The sequence below is a fragment of the Helicoverpa zea genome, chromosome 18 (genome assembly GCF_022581195.2).
Source record: "Helicoverpa zea isolate HzStark_Cry1AcR chromosome 18, ilHelZeax1.1, whole genome shotgun sequence".
In the NCBI taxonomy this organism is placed as follows: Eukaryota; Metazoa; Arthropoda; class Insecta; order Lepidoptera; family Noctuidae; genus Helicoverpa; species Helicoverpa zea.
The window spans coordinates 4,213,471-4,230,182 of record NC_061469.1 but is presented as its reverse complement, the minus strand read 5'-3'; the positions used below and the strand labels follow the sequence as shown (position 1 = coordinate 4,230,182).

The 16,712-nt window shown below is 35.1% G+C and overlaps 1 protein-coding gene across 1 annotated transcript in view; it reads left to right on the top strand.

The window, feature by feature from the left end:
* Positions 1 to 593: 593 nt before the first annotated feature.
* LOC124638648 (MOXD1 homolog 1-like) overlaps positions 594 to 16,712 on the top strand; it is a 63,499-nt gene continuing 47,380 nt past the window's right edge. Inside the window, exon 1 of the mRNA XM_047175642.1 lies at positions 594 to 791. The gene's annotated coding sequence lies outside the window, so the exon portion shown is untranslated. The remainder of the gene's footprint in view (positions 792 to 16,712) is intronic.

Here is a 16,712-nt window from a genome sequence, read left to right as displayed (position 1 = left end):
TTTTGAAGTTAGGTATACTTGAACTTTTATTTTTCATCTTCTAGAGAAATGCTATTATTTTTAACGTGAAGTTAATTTACTCTATCCGAATCTTTATTTAATTAGGTAGTTTGTTAGAATTTTTATTAATAAGTACAATTAATTCAATATCATATTTTTATAGTACTAAATGCATGCTACCTACATAACTAATTATTGCAATACAATCAGATGTCTAAATCCGGATTGTGTGTACATTATTTACATTGTATTACGCATTCACTATGTACTCGCGTACCCATAAATATATTTTTTTTTCTATTCGAAACTTCTCTTGCAGTCACGAGAAATAAAACGTGGCAACCATTTGAATTTACCGCGATTGATTTTTGGTACAAATGGAGCAACCCCGACGCAATGATCTCAAATCTAATCTCATACATCTTCTGAGACAATCTTCCCAAACAGTGTCTACCCCACCTTATCCATATAATGCTTTCGTCTGTCTAGTCAATGGCGCGCTCACGCTCGCACATTCATTAATGTTATATTCCCATCTCTGTCTACGCGAGTCGAGAAAGAAAACGTTCGGCATTCGTTCGTTCATCAGTCAGTTTGCGCCGGCAGCCGTGGCAGGGAGTGTCGTACTGCGCATGCGTGGTAACCTCGACGATTGTCAAAATTCGAACGAACGTAAATAAACAAGTGAAAATTTAATTTGTGCCAAAACTATACGATTTTGTATTTAGTTATTTATACGGACATATTGATAGTGACATTTTATTGTGAGATATTGTGCAACGAATTTGCGAGTGAGTATACTTTTTGTTTTTTTTCGCGTGCCTGTTTGGAGCCGGCAACCGGCACTGATTTTATCCAGTAGGAATTGTATAAATTCTTACTGTTGATAAGTATCTGCAACAGTGGAGTAGGTATTGTACGGATAATAATCGTGGGATATTATTGTCTGAATGCTTTTGTCTTTATTGAGATTCTCTTCTCGTACGTGAGGACGCGTCGTAATACCTACTACACTTCCTAGCCCAATATTCGTATTTAGAACTGAATTTTAGGTCAAGAATTGACGTAAATATTTATAGTACATGAATGTAGAATTATTAGGTAATTAAATACATACAAAAAGGTCTGTCGTTTATTCAAAATTCGTTTCGGGATCCCAGTTCCACGGACCAGTAATTTCGCTCATCCGTGCCCAGTTCTAATTGTTTGTTTTTCGGTTTTTGACCACATATCTAGGTACCTAAACCTTTCCAAAATAACCTTGCTTCCTAATTCTTTATTACCTACGTAATTAACTTAAGTAAGTAAATTACTGTGTGCTGTAAAGCAACTCATTAACTTTCCAATGCGGAGGATAATGTGCGATCTTCATTTGTTTTCCGTTTCCTTAGTAATTATACCTAACTGCCTGTGACGTATTGCAAAGGTCATTGAACTCGTGATGTCGGTAATTAATATTACATTACAAGCAGTTAGACTCGTTTTCAGATAGGTATGTGCAGATTTTTATTTAGGTGCATTAGAGGACAGCCTAAGTGAATGCAACTTTATTACTTCGATAACCTGACGATAAACCGTGGATTTTTGACCAGCAAAAATTTTAAAGCTGGTCAATTTCAATTTCGTCGCGCATCGCAAAGATTAACCCCGGTGCTTATCATATCAGACTAATAAATGTTCTTGGATTTTATTAAGACATTTTTTTATTCAGCGAGATACCTAAAAGTATAAATAGATACATTCTAAGTCGCCAATGTTATCGAAGTCACTTTGAACATAATTAGGTAAGGTGGTACCTACACAAGATTACATATAATTATCATCTTATCAAATGTTTCACCTGTAGTTACCTACATAGCGTAGCAATAGGTATCTGGATAGGTACATCCTTCCTTTCCCGCTAATCTGCGTTGATTCAATCGCATGTCCAAGGAAAATAACATCAAATAACCAAGTGTTACTGTATTGCACGTAAACTTTAAAAACCGGTGTAAAAATTAGTCTCATGGGCTTGTAACTGAGTCATTGCATGTTCCCCAAGATTTAACGGAAAATTAATGACCGTATCGCTGCTAAATGTTGCCGTGTGTTAGGGCTTTAGCTTTAAAAGTACAGTTTCTGTTACGCCCATTGTTTTTTAAAAGGGGTATCATATTTGAATTTACGGTATCTACAGCTGTTGAAAAAAAAATTTGGGTGATCAATTGATCATCTGCCTTTCCTAAACTTTTTTACTGGGGTCGGTTTTCAGTCTATAGATGCAGCTGAGTACCAGTGCTTTTCATGGATCCACTGCCTGACCTCCTTACCCGGTTACCCTTGGCAAGAATGGGAGTCAGACATTTTGGCTTCTAAATTCCCGTAACGATTGCCAAAGAGTTCGAATGACGGCCGAGACCTACAAAGCCTTCCACAAAACGGGTCGTTACCAAAGCAGAAAGTCCAATTTGTTCTCTATACAAAATACTGGTACAGATTCGATTCTTCTGTCGTTCCCTTATCGTATACAAGCACCGGGAATCGCGATTCCGGCTTTAACCGGATCGCCCGACGTTCCAACTTAAATCTGGAATCAAATGGACTAATTCCAACTAATGAACATCGTATCCAGTTTCTAACTTATTAGAATTGAATCGTCTAAGTATTAATGAGTTCTTTGTTTGGGGATAAACTGATAGTTTGCTTAAATAAATGTACCTACAAAAGTAACATTCCATTTGAGTGGCTGGGTTCAATGACCTAAGAGAAGTTGTAGGTATTATCTTCGCAATCATTTGATCTGTGATACCGATTACACTTCTCAGTACCTACTAAGTGCCTGTATAAATAGGGTTGCCAACTATACTGTTTTAAACAGTATTCTACTGTTTTTCACTAAATTATACTTTTTACTGTTTAACAAAAAAAAAGTATACAAAATACTGTTTTCAGCATCAAAATGCAGACACATTATTATGTGTTACATTTAGACGCTCACAAATATATTTTTACAAAAATAATAAATAAATACTGTTTGTTTTGCTAAAATACTGTTTAATCATCTTCATAGACCTGAATATACTTTATTTCTTGTAAAAAAAGTTGGTAACCCTATGTATAAATACTACTCAGGTGATTAAGATAGGTAACCATTTAAAATTACTCAACGCTGAAACTCTGAATCATTGTTTCTTCCTACTCACCGTAACTGACGAACTGCCAATGATAACTCACCTATACCTACGTAAAATTATAGGAAATCTCTTACTTCATTATCATGATTTACAAATCTTACTCTAGAAACATAACACTGCTAAATAACGCAGTTGTCTTGCCGCAAATAAATAGCAATATTTAGGTACCTACTTGTATACGGGTATAATATTTTCCTCATTAGGCTACATCTTCATTACGAAGCTAAGCAAGGAGTATTCAATACTCATTCCTATTCTAGAGTCTTAGGAAGTATTTGTTCGTCTGAGCTCATTACTGAAATCACATTGGTTTATTTTATTGAATCGCTGCCAAAGATAGAACACAGCTGATGGGCTGACTGTATTTATTTGTATTATTTTGTAAGTTCAACATACTTTAAAGTATAGAGTTTACATTTTACATGGTGAAGTAGATAGTTCGTCTGATGAGTCTATCTGTATCTGTGGAAATATTGACGTCAGCTGTGTGATGTCATTGTGAAATAAGTAGAAGGTACGCAGAGTTCTTAATTTGAAACACAAATTGTAACCTTCTTATTAAGTTTTTCTTTTCTGAATGCTGGCACGAAATATAAGAAAACAGTTTTCCTTTCGCAGCCAAGTTTTCAGATAACATTCGACCCCTTAACTTTAACAAGACTGCTCTAATTAGGAACTTCCATTTTCAAAACAGTGTTGCGAGCCAAACTAATGTTACATTTTACGTCAAGTTTGTATTTAAGCTTATAAAGTTTAAATATTACCTAATAGCTTAATTTTAATTACTATCATATTTAACAAAAATAAAATTCTTGACAGTTGGCATCTTTCGGAGGTAGAAATCATCCGTAGGGTGACCATGCATTATGATAATAATTTTATTTAACGCCTAACGAAACAGTTAAACCAGGTAAACGAGCGCTGGGTACTCAACGTGCCATCCAGATAAGCTAAACAGTGACTTCCTGTGAACTAGAGTAACCATGCCCTCTCTAATTAATGCGGGACAAACAACATTTTCAAATACGTAACGATACTTAAATATACACCAAAAAATACGTAATAATTGTTGTGGTTTCTTAGTTAGAGGGCAGCAACTTGTATGCAAATAGACTCGGATTTCCTGTCTTTGAATTTTGACCTTTGGCAAGACATTAATATTAATACTTTGTTTGTTATTGAACTGCAAACAACACTAAATAGTAGGTATGTATTAAAGAAGTTTAACTTTAAAGATAGAGTTATATTTATTGCTGTTCGGTATTTCATTCATCCGTGACTTCAGTAATAAAGGCCCCTATGGAAATTTAGACGTTTGACATGTCGTCGACGGCTTCCATTTGCCGATTCACCTCACGCGAGTGGATTACGACTGAGCATTTGTGGGGACAATCGGCATGACTAGCCAAAATAGCCAAAGGATGTAATTCGTAGTTTGAGGTTTGAATACGTTTGGTTTTAAGTGTGAGAACTGTTTTTATGAGAGAATTTATTTGATTTGTTAATAATACAAGGTTTGCATTTTTAAGTGTTTTGTTACAATTGCTCCAAAACACGAGTCATTGGTGCTTTCTTTATTGTTTACCACTTATAACAACTTATTTCGGACGTTTTTGTATTATTTTTCCGGACATTGCCAAGTTCACGGGTCATTCTGGAGTTTCTAGTGTAGTGGCGTTGACTCTGCTCTCGGCCTCGACCCTGCGACTCTGAAACGCAGTATTTTTAGTTTCTCTGCATACCTCACAGAACGTGAGTCGCGGTGACTCAGTAGGCATTTGTTTTTATTGTGTGCGAATATCTACGTGTTAACAGCCTAAAGTTAAGTAGTAGCGATTAGGGCTATGATATATTGTGCAATGAAAGGTTGAAATTTATTGTAAGTAAGTATACGTATGTAATGCTTTTGCACTGTTACTATCTTCGCACCAACAGTCATCATGCTGATGATTTATGTCATAGCTCCATTCTAATGAATCTTTCTCCACATATTTCTTAGTACAAATAATGTTAAATATATTTGCAAACATCTTATTATAACAAGCAACTAAATTCGCAAAACATAAAGAAAGACCCTTACTGTTTTCATTTTGTACTAACTAAACGATTTCCGCTGTAAGACGGCTCGGATCAAAGGACTCGAGTGCAAACAGAAAACATTTTCGTATCGTTTGTAAGTCGTATGTATGTCATTTGTAACGTTTACGCCTGGCCTTAGGGTTTCTTGTTTATAATTTATTAACTAACAGTGCTGAGTGAGATAAATAGAACTCCGTACGCAACTGATTTAGAAACACCCACTGTGAAAGTTCAAAGAACCATTCCGCTTGTTTAAAAAAAATAGCAGCCCAAAACTGTCAGTATCGAAACAGAATCGATCTATCGAATAAAACCTATTTTATGACAAAAGATGATTTCGAATGCAGGCCGTGTATTAGTTTCATTATCTCCTTGTTTAATAGTGCTTGTAAATACAGCTCTGGAATAACTATTGCTTCAAGCGTAGGTACAATATAAATATCAAGTAGGCAATAAAGTGGATATCGGGTGCGATTGTCGCATTGACCCTTCCTTAAGTTGACATTTGCAAAATAAATATGATAAAGACTTGAGTATTGTATTAATCTTCCTTTTACAATAGTAGTGGGAATTTGTTTCTTACCTATGAAGTACCTGGTAATAATTTATGAGTGAAGTAAGATCAAGCCATGCATTGAAATGGATAATCTACAGTCAAACAGGTACACAGATCCTCTAGCCTGATAATATTGTTTATTTGCCTCTTACGACATCCACAGGAAGCGATGAGTACATAAATATTAAAGATAGGCACTGAGAAGTACTTACAAATGCATTATGTTCTATCATTGATCTGTGAATCAATTACGAATGGGCGTTGTTCCTGTATGAACGCATAAATTTTATTCCTGAGGACGTCTTTACCGACTCTTAGGTATTTTTCAATTACTGCACATAAGTGAGGGAACATATTATATTAATCGCTTAAATGTTCACTAGATTAAAAGGTTATAAATGTGCTATTTTGCTGGCTTCAAAACGTTTTTTGCGAAGATAATTATTAAGATAACTGGCAATTAAATTGTATTTAGTGTTTGAACTTCAGTCTTAATGCTAAAGGCAAAGTTTCCTACCGACACAGATCAGTGACTAATTTAATGTTAATTCCGATGGCAATTTTTTTGACAATGTTTAGTGCGTTGTTGAGTGCGTTGCGTGATCGCGAAAACTTACACATACAAGTATTACGCAGGAAAATACCCTCGAATGGAAATACTTAACAGGTCAAGTTACTCCAAAAAAAGTGTCGATACTTACATTATGCATCAACGTCCTTATTTCACTTTTTATAAACAAAACCATCCAGTAAATACGGCTTGTATAAAAACAAGAACAGGTTTATTTTTAAATTAACCCCAACGTAGTGGTCAGCTGCGCGAGCGCAAGGGTTGCCTTCCGACAGCCCCGTTTCCGTTGTTAAAACTAACTAAATTGTAATTTAAAAGTTCTTAAAATAACTACAAAGTATTAATAGAAAAATCAACTTTCTTGTTACGTGCCGAAGGTCGAAAATTGTTTAACATAATTTCGGCGTAGTCCATCTAGTATTTAGGAAGTAGGTCACTCGGAAACATTAATTTTACTAGCTTGAGTCATCAGATCTATCAAAATTTGAGTGGCTTTTGTTTTGATACAAACTATATAAGGACTGTTTTCTGTGAACTTGTAGCGGAATCCGGATTTTATGATTATTTTTTATGGTCACCATAATTAATTGATTGCTTGTAGAAACTTCAAAAGAATAGGTAGTTGTTCTCTACAACTTAAAAATAAATTGTAAAAAATGTTTTTGGAATTATTTTTCATAAGCAGTTGCGGCTTGTCATGAAAAATCTGATATCCTACAAAATCATCGTGAGATGCAAATTCAAATTCACAGCACGAAAAATTCTAATGGACACTTATAAATTAAAATTATGTTAAGTACCAATAATTTCCGAGGACCAAAATACAATGAGGTTTAGCATGCTAAGGATATTATTTCCATATTCATTTTTTACTGTCTCACATATTAATAAGCTCTAATTGATATAAATATTGATAGAATTTAATTTTCAATTCGTTTCTTTGTGTTCTTAATACACGAACATCTGCCCTTTTGTACACGAATTTCCTCAAGCGCCATCATTTCTTTGTTCCTTTGGCACATTCAAATTCAGAAGTTCGTTATTTACATATTTGATTCGCGAACAATAAGTACCTCTACAAACGTATGTAAGAGCCCGCATTGTCTTTGTTGTGTCAATTGAACATTTTGTTATCGTAATTGTTCATGTGAACCAGAAAAAACGTAATCTTTCCAATGTTTTATATCCCTTAGTACCTACCTACGAGTACCTTCCCAATAATTGACGACCTCGATGGCGCAATGGTCACCATGCCGGACTGCCGAACCTGAGGTCCGGATTCGATTCCCGGTTCGGTCGTCATTTGTGTGATGATCATGCGTGTTGGCCGTGGTCTGGGTCTTGTTACAATATGTATTTATAAATAAGTATTATGTAGTTATATGTAGTTTATCAGTTGTGTTAGCACCCACGACACAAGTTAATTAATAACTTACCATGGGGCTAACCGACCGTGTGTGAAAAAGGTATCCCGACATTATAATTTTGTATCAATTTAAAAACCCAAGTGATTCCAGCCTGCACGATTCGATTTTTCTGTTACATATTTCCTAGGTACCTATGCAGCATAATAGGCGTTTCGTTTTTGTTTTGTTATTCTCATTTGTCATGACATTTCAATGCATAACTTGTTCTTTGTGTTATAAAATTCTTGATTTTATGTCACCCATTATGGAAGTAAAGCAGCGTAGGTTTTTACGTTGTTTCGTCGTTTGGTATTTGCAAATTCTTGTTATTCCATTCATAAGTTTGAATCAATTTCTTAGAGATCCATCTTCCTATTCCGGTATTTACAGTATTTTATTAAATCTTGACATCTTTTAATTTATTTTTTGTTCCACATCTTTCAATCCCAAAATTAAAACGACATTAGTTGATTACGCAAATTCCTGTTGCTTCGACTTGGAAGATAAAAAAATGAAACACATGGCATGTGAAACACGAAGTAGATCAAACATAACATTTCCCATACATATTTGGTAACGTGGGAGTGGCGAGGTGCTAATGATAACAAGGATACCTTTTACTACGCCCAACTTATGAATGAAAGACCAGTTTCGAGTTTAGGACCACATTTTTGTAACTTGCATTTTATTCTTGGCTTTTATGTTCTTTTGCCATCACACTTAATTTAGTAGGATTAACCTAATTTGTAATGGCTGTGAAATTTAATATTTTGATTACTGGTTTAAGGGTTTTGGTTCAGTGATCTTTGATATTGACCTTCGGCCATTTATTGGTGGCTATAGGTATCATATTTTATTACCGTCTACGTTGTTACAAAAATAGTTTCGTCGGCTTTGAGTACAGGGATACATTTTAGATTTATTTTTAAGTCCCAACTATATAAGTGCTAAGACAAAAGACGTGGTTGTAAAGCATGGCAATGAAAGCTCGTTCTAGAGTAGTTTTTATTATTACAAGCTATAAAAACCGATGAGTACTATTGTTTTATATACTCTGAAAGTATTTCCACACAATGTTTCTGGGTATAGAGCAACAATGTTTCTATTTTCTGTCAATGACGTGGGATGTGTGGGAATCGTGAACAATATGGAACACCCACCTTTACTAATAAATACGAGTCCAATCATAGCTTTTCCATATTGGACAATTGTATCTTGCCTCGTTTTGGACTAACGAGAGTCCTAGATATTTATTATATTGATAGAAGTACATTTTCAGGTCAAGATACTGATTGCTTTCTAATTATTCAAAGCAATGAGTAAATTGAGAAACATTTTCTCTTTTTCGAATGTCCACGTTACTTGAATGAACTCTTTAGTTCTTCTCTTTTCTACAAAACTTGGACTAGAGAACTGCTTATTGAAAACAGGTGCATTCTACATCCTTTAGAACACTCAAATCGAAAATTCTTAGAAAGCTCGCTGCCAGGCTTTACCAGAACATAATATCGGCAAGATCATTCGATTGGCCCATTTAGGTAGCACACATATAAATTATAAATTTAATACGAAGCCAGACGGGGTCAGAATGGCGAAATTGCAACCGTTCTCCGTCCGTTAAGTGTGGGTCCCTAAATTCGAAGCTTAGAAAAAGCCAGACGTTAATGTCAGAAATGAGGGGTTTCGAGGGTCCTTTTAACATTTCGGGTACTTATTTCGGCAAATGCTGACACGGAGCCCCAATATTACGTAGGTAACTTGGTGTTTTGGCCAGGTTTTCTGGCAAGCACATCCAGTTTTGTAATTAGGATTCGAAAATTAAATCCTGTTTTTGTAATGAGATTTGACCAATTTATAAAGGAGGATAAAAGAGGTTGTTCAGTTTCAGAGTGTTTTTAAGCTTTTAATACTTTTTCGTTTTAGCATAATAGGATATAATTTTCTTATAAAATACTATAAAATTAAGCAATAAAAGACGAACTTGTACCGCTCTGTTGTTCAAATCTTAGATTTTGAACTTTAATGGCCTACTTGGAATTCTTATAATCTTAAGAGAATTAAAATAAAAGGAGGCAGGTAAGTATCTTATTACTTTGCGAGAGTCAAATCTCTCGGGATTTTAATTTTAGGAGATTTACTTAATGACTGAATATTCTTAATTATTTCCTGAGGAAATATAAAAAAAAAGTATACCATAGACTATAATTTCGGCAACTTTAAAGAGGTTATTGAGGAAGCTGGTCATTATAGGTGTCGAGTTAATAACTTGTCACCGTTTGTTGTAAAGAAATCCAAATTCCAACACGTTTTTATTGTGAGCTGCATTCATTGACGGCAATGGTTGGCTTAACCGGTAAAATTGTGGATTCCAACTGTTTTTTATATCCAGAAGATCGATTTTGGCATTGTTTTGCCACTACATTTGATGATAATGTAGGCAGAAATATTCATACCGAAGAGCATTCTAGATTAAATAATGGCGTGAACCAGGCTATCTCCAACACTAATGTCATCTAGGTCACCTTTATCTAACTTTTCTGTAACTACAACCGATTGATTTATGTAAATACAGACAGTCATTCATGTTTAAGCATGCTGCACATCTGCTGTGCCATCCATATATCTCCGTACGCAATTCATAAATTCTATCCTAATGTGCCTTCATTACCCTCAATGAGTCATATGTTTAATTTCATAACATGTTGTCGGTACAAGTCGTGACCAGTTGAGACGTGTCGTGAACTTGACTGATCTTAAACATTAGTCCCCTCTATTAGATTGTATGGATTGAAGTAATTACTTTAATTAACCGTTGACAAAAGTGTGAAGTGATATTAACGATGCGAGATGATGGAGCGTGTGAACGGCATGTTGAATTGTTACTGTTTGTTGTTTTTAGTGAGGGTTTAATTGATAGAACGTGGTCTGAATATTTCATGAACCTTTTTGGACCAGATCAAGTCGTTAGCAAAAATAAATCGTATGAACATAGTTTTCAAGCAATTTTGGCAAGATTTTCATCAGTAGCGTAAGAAATAAAGACTTAGGCTATTATAAAAAAAATACACGATTAACTACGTATTGTTGCTCAAGTTTATCTAAGCCACTGTCTTTGGATAAAACGACCCATTTCCCAGCTTTGACAAACCGCTCTCAAGTTAAGATAAGTACTTTTGTCACATTCTGTAGCTTAATCGTTCCCATAAAAGCATGGAAATATTACTTACATTGATTTAAAGTCAGAAGTCGTTGACAGCTAAGAATCTCGTTTCTCTAATGTATCCAGTTTTGGAATTATTCGAACCAATTACTTGTTTTGTACATGTTTAATCTTTTCCAGAGGAAGTCACTGATTAACAAGTTTTTTTATCTTTACGAGTGGTCGCAACTGAATTTTTTTACTTACTGAACTGGTGTGTATCTATTTGTCCAAGTTTCTTTTAGTTTCTGAGGTAATTGCTACAGAGACAAGTTTCTTAATTTATTTCATGGGACAAATGAATAAATGAGGCCTTGGATTTGTTTGTGTCACGAATCGTCAAAAGGCTTGGAAAATTATTCCGTTATTGGGAAACTTATTTCCTCTCACAAATTGGGCATAACAATGAGGATTTTGTTTTAATTATTTCTGTTTTTTTCTCTACGAGTCTTTGTAGGTACGAGCGGTTATTAATAACCTACAAATCTGAACGAAAATCAGCGCATGCAATTTACATCTATGTGACCCCAATATGACGTCAGTAATTAATGATCAATACGTCCTCTTTACAATAAATCTAGTATCTGCGAACTAGGTACTAATACTAATAGAATGAAATCAGGGGATCATTAATCACGCTTAGTGCGAACTTAGGCTTTAGGTTATCCATATGTATATAATTTAGAATAAGATTTATCACCTGTGAAGGGAAGGGAATCATTGGGAGGACCACTCGTTACTAATATATTCTAAACGTGCGTAATTCCCTGGGAACTGGAACGACATCTGCGTAGGACATAAATTACAGACGCAAAGCCAATCACCATGTAGATTGACATCGATTTGTCTCTGGTTACCACGCAAGGGTAATAGACAGCAAAATTCGTCTTTTTCTTTAGCATAAACAAAATATGCGCGTGATTCATTACTGACATATTCCGGAATTGCGTTTTGGGACGTTAAACATTCCCAGGGCTCGGCTGAATGATCGAGTGAACAACAGTTTAATCTAAGAGTTGTATTGTTTTTCTTCGCTAATAAGGATGACAAAACGAAATTATTGTGTAGTACACAAAATGTCCGTTATATTTACGTGAATGACATTGCGTATCCGTTTAGTTAGTAGCCCATGCGTGTTCTTTAGCCCGACTTAAATTCTCTACACTTATTAAACGTATCAAACTATAATTTTCTGCATCCGTACATCCAACGGTTTATTTTTTCGACACACCTGATAATTTTAAGATCAAGTAAACAGCTTTATGTTCATAAAGAGTTGAACAAAAAATATGGATTGCAAACGTGTAATGACCCCTTGCGGGGTCTTCAACGGATATCCTTTACGTATGTTCATGTGTTTTAGAGAAAATAAAAAGGCTATCCATGCTAATATCTGCTACCGTTTACGGTTTTCTTTCATCATTTTTTGCCCCAAAGGTGTTTGCGTGCCGAAAGTTATTTGAAGAAATGTTAAGAGAAGAGTAAGATTTTCATAATAATGAGTCGATTTGTTATGTAAATTGAACCTCGCTACTCGTTGGCGTTTAAACAGTGGATCAGAGGAATTAAGGTGAATGGTTTGAAGTGGGCTGTTCAAAATTTGAAGTCGGATGTCTGCATGAGGGCTCAATACGCAGGAAGTTAAAGAAGTCTGGGTATCGGTTTCACTTCCTTCTACTTGCCTGATTCCTTTTCGAAAGGCAACATGGCAACTCAATTTAAATAAGGATCGAAATTGAGTTTACGAATATTAAAAAACTTTTTATCAGAAACGTAATTTAGATGAACCTTGAAGCCTACTTTCTGAAATTCGAACATTACAACTTCAGAAACCTACAAAAATCAATACACAAACGAAACAGATCTTGTTATTAAAGGCATCAGAATTTGAAGGCGTTTTTTTCACTCAATGACTACCTTGGGAGCTCTGCCTGTGGCGGGTAAACCGCTGGTCAAATCACCGTTGATGATGAATGATTACTGAGATTTTATTTAATGATGGACTCGGACACCGGCTTCCAACTGACAGCACAAAAAGACAGCCTCAAATTGTCCGAACAGTTTTTTATACACTTTGTACTTTGTAATGAAATGTGTAATCTTTCTTTGTAGAATAATGATGGATGGACCTATTACAATATATTGAAGGTATGCTTTAGTTTTGATCGGGCCAATTTAGTAAAATAGACGCTACTAGATTGATTGATTTTGATAACGAATTTTAGAAGATATTATTTTTCATAATTGCATCCAAATTTTAATCAGGCAGCGTTTTATATTGCGTCGCTTATTTCCCTCATGTAATTTAATCCCGACTTTAATTAACCACGAAATTACCTTTCAATTACAAACAAACCCTAAAGACGACCTTGATCACCTGATCCAATTTCAAGAAAACATCTCATTTGTGTAATCCCGGCTAAAACGTTTCAGTGAACACCAAAACCAGTTTTATCCGAAATCCTTTAATAAGTTATTCAGTAACTTTAGCTTCTACGTAAACTTGATTGTGTAGGTAGTATATCAAATTCATATTCAAGCCAAGTCGTAGGTAATCCTAAAGTCGTAATAAGGCAGAAACTGATTATAGATTCCTTCCTTCTCTCCTAAGGTAAGCCTTATGTAAATAATATGATACTACCGAGTGCTGTAGTCTGAATATAGTGGGCGATATTAAGGCTGCTTTTAGACCAATTTTATTAAGTAGTCCAGTCAGGTATTAGGCTGTGTGAACTTGGAAGCCTGATCGATTTTCAATGTTAGTTTAGGTTCGTACTTAGTTGGATGCTGTTTCTGTGCCAGTAATGGTCAATTTGACTAATTTATGATGTTGACTTTATTGTCCGTCGACATTCTTTATTGACTTCTGTTTCCATGTAGTCCAATTTTGGTTGCACTATAAACATATCTTCTGCATCCATTTTTACACGTTATAAGTGTGTAAAAATATATTTATGTAAGCTACTACATCGTTACACCTTCCCGGGTTTCTCCATGCAAACACCTCGCCCAAATTATGTAAATACGGCATAATATTTATGATAATGCAGCGATCCTCGATCATGAAGGTGGACCCGAACATCACCCCGACATATGTATGTGATTAGGACGCATTGTTCAATACCGAACCGTATTGTTCCATCATATTTTGATTATGCATGACTGATGAAAAAACAATAGGGTTTATCTCAGCACTTTGTATGATGAAATGTTTGCCTGTTTATTAATGTTCGTTGATTAGTGGGCCATTTCTGATTTATTAAGGATGTTGCGAAGGTGCGTCCTGGGTGACATTGACCGTGTTCGTTAAGTTTGTCCTTGGAAAAGGTCAGGTAGATCGCGGTACCGTGGATCCGTGGCGCGTACGCATGAGAGAATGCATAATTTTTATGACAGTTCAGAAAAAGAACACTAATTTATTATAATCTTGTGGACACTTAGCTACAAAATGAAGTTCAAAATATAAAAATAAATGCTAGAAGCTGAAGAAAGAACTATCTTTGTACTAGGCTTGTAAGTCATATAAGGTACCGAAGCTTCAATCCAATATACAGACTGCAGTTTACATGTATTCATAAAATGTAAATGGCGCTTAAATTCATAGTTGCTATGCAAGTTGTAGGTAAATCAGGCTCTGCACAAAAATACAAGTTGACATTGTATTTCCATACTCTTCTCACGCAAAAACTAGGCCGTTGGCCTCAATCCTTATAAGATTTTTATTTAGATTAAAGTTAGCTAGACTTAATTTAATTACAGCATTGTGTGCAATTTGTCTGTGTATGTATTTACATTGTATCGTTTAGTCTGGGATCAGCTAGACAAACTAGTGTAGATAGTGCTTCAAGATTATGTCCTAACATTCCACAATGATTAAACAAAAGAGTATTGTTACAATAACTTCTTATCTGCACATACGACCTTTTGAATCTAAGCTTTAAAATAAATAGCGCAAAGTCAGCTCTAAAAATCCATAATTTATAAATCCAAAAAGTATTAAATCACATTTCGAGTTAGGAACGCGGCCGTGGGCGAATGAATGGTGCGCAGGAGTTTGTTGACTGATCTGTCACTGGACGAGTTATGATGTAACTTTGTGTTGGGAACTAGACGTGTTATGTGTGGCATTTCAACTTAATCGCCTATTTCTTGTTTCCAAGTTATGAAGCTGTAAAATTTTAAATAACTTCGCGAAACACTTAAATGTCTTCCAAGATAGCTAAAGAACTAAAAGTACCGTCGTAAAGCTTAAATGCAAAGAGAATGATCTTGTTTTCGAGTATTTAAATTTTGGATCGAAACCTATAATCCCCGTAATAGGCATCGCTTAACTCATTTATCTGTTCCACAGGCCCATTATTATAAAAGGCCGCGCAAACAAACAGAATAAAATTAATATTGAACTAAAGCTAAATTCTAATCTCGGTCTCTAAAGACAAATAAAATCATGGTATTATTAACTGGAAGGGTCGCACCGCTTAACCGCTAAAACCGCTTAACAATCTGTCAAAAAGATTCGCGATCTGACATGAGTGAGGACCATACTCAAAAAAGTTATCCAAATTCAAAAATCCTCTGCCATTGTACGTATAGTCGCCATTCACTGGTTCTCATCAAAAACTGGCAACACCGCAGACAGGTGTGTTCCCGTCGTGCCCCTTTTTTTCAACGTCCGTTCCCGTACGTAACTCTTCAAACAAAGAAGTAACCGCCATAGCACGTCAAGATAAAATTGATACCTTATTTCAAGCTACATAAAGCTGAAAATCGTCTAAAGCAACGAAGAAGCTGTACAAGAGTTACAATGAATGGATCGTTTCCCTTACAATGTGCTGCAACGGTTAAAATTTTGTGGCCAACGTAAAATCAGATTTAAGTGTACGGGACAAGTTTTATATTGACTTGCATAAGATAAGAGTATCACGTATCCTCTATAATTGTGTTATTTTAATTTATTTTGGGATTCTCCAAATCTGGGCCCTTATTTTGGTTATTGTTGCCGAGACTGTTAATCAAATTCGTCTGAAATGCCCCTGTTTAGTGTGTAGTGTGCTATTATTATTTTTATCGCAGGTCGACAACCTTTACGTTTTTGACAAAAAAAGTAATAGGACAATGATAGATAGATAGATAGATAGATAGATATAACATTTATTCAGACAAACGACAAGACACCATAAAGATACACAATAAGAAATAAAACAAAACAAGAAAAAAATGGAAGCTGGAAAGAGATTGGTTCGAAACAAAAACGGCTAAAGAGCTACAAATCTTAGAAAACTGATGTAGAAAGCGTGTCATCTTCGTGTTCTGTATGCAATAGTGTGAATATTAACAGTAACAAAAGAACTAAGATTATCAACAGTACACAGATCTCAAGATTTCCAACGATACAAGTTCTTCACGGCGAAATCCGTTAACGATATCAATTTCTATGCTTCACACACGTTAATTAATTGCCATCTTCCTCGTGATTGGAAAATTCTCACGATTCAATGAAAAAGACGCTTTGTTAGTTTCAATTTTTTACATTTAATTTAATCTTGGTACAATCGTAGATTACACCAGCTATAAATAGCATGCGCATAAAGCATTTAGGCAGGTTACTCTCTAAACAAGTAAGATTCAAAACATATATTGATCTTTGGTTTTATGCCGGTCGTCAGTATTTCGGATAAGATGAAACCTTTAATGATGCTCCGGATGTGAAAGTTAATTAGCCCGAATA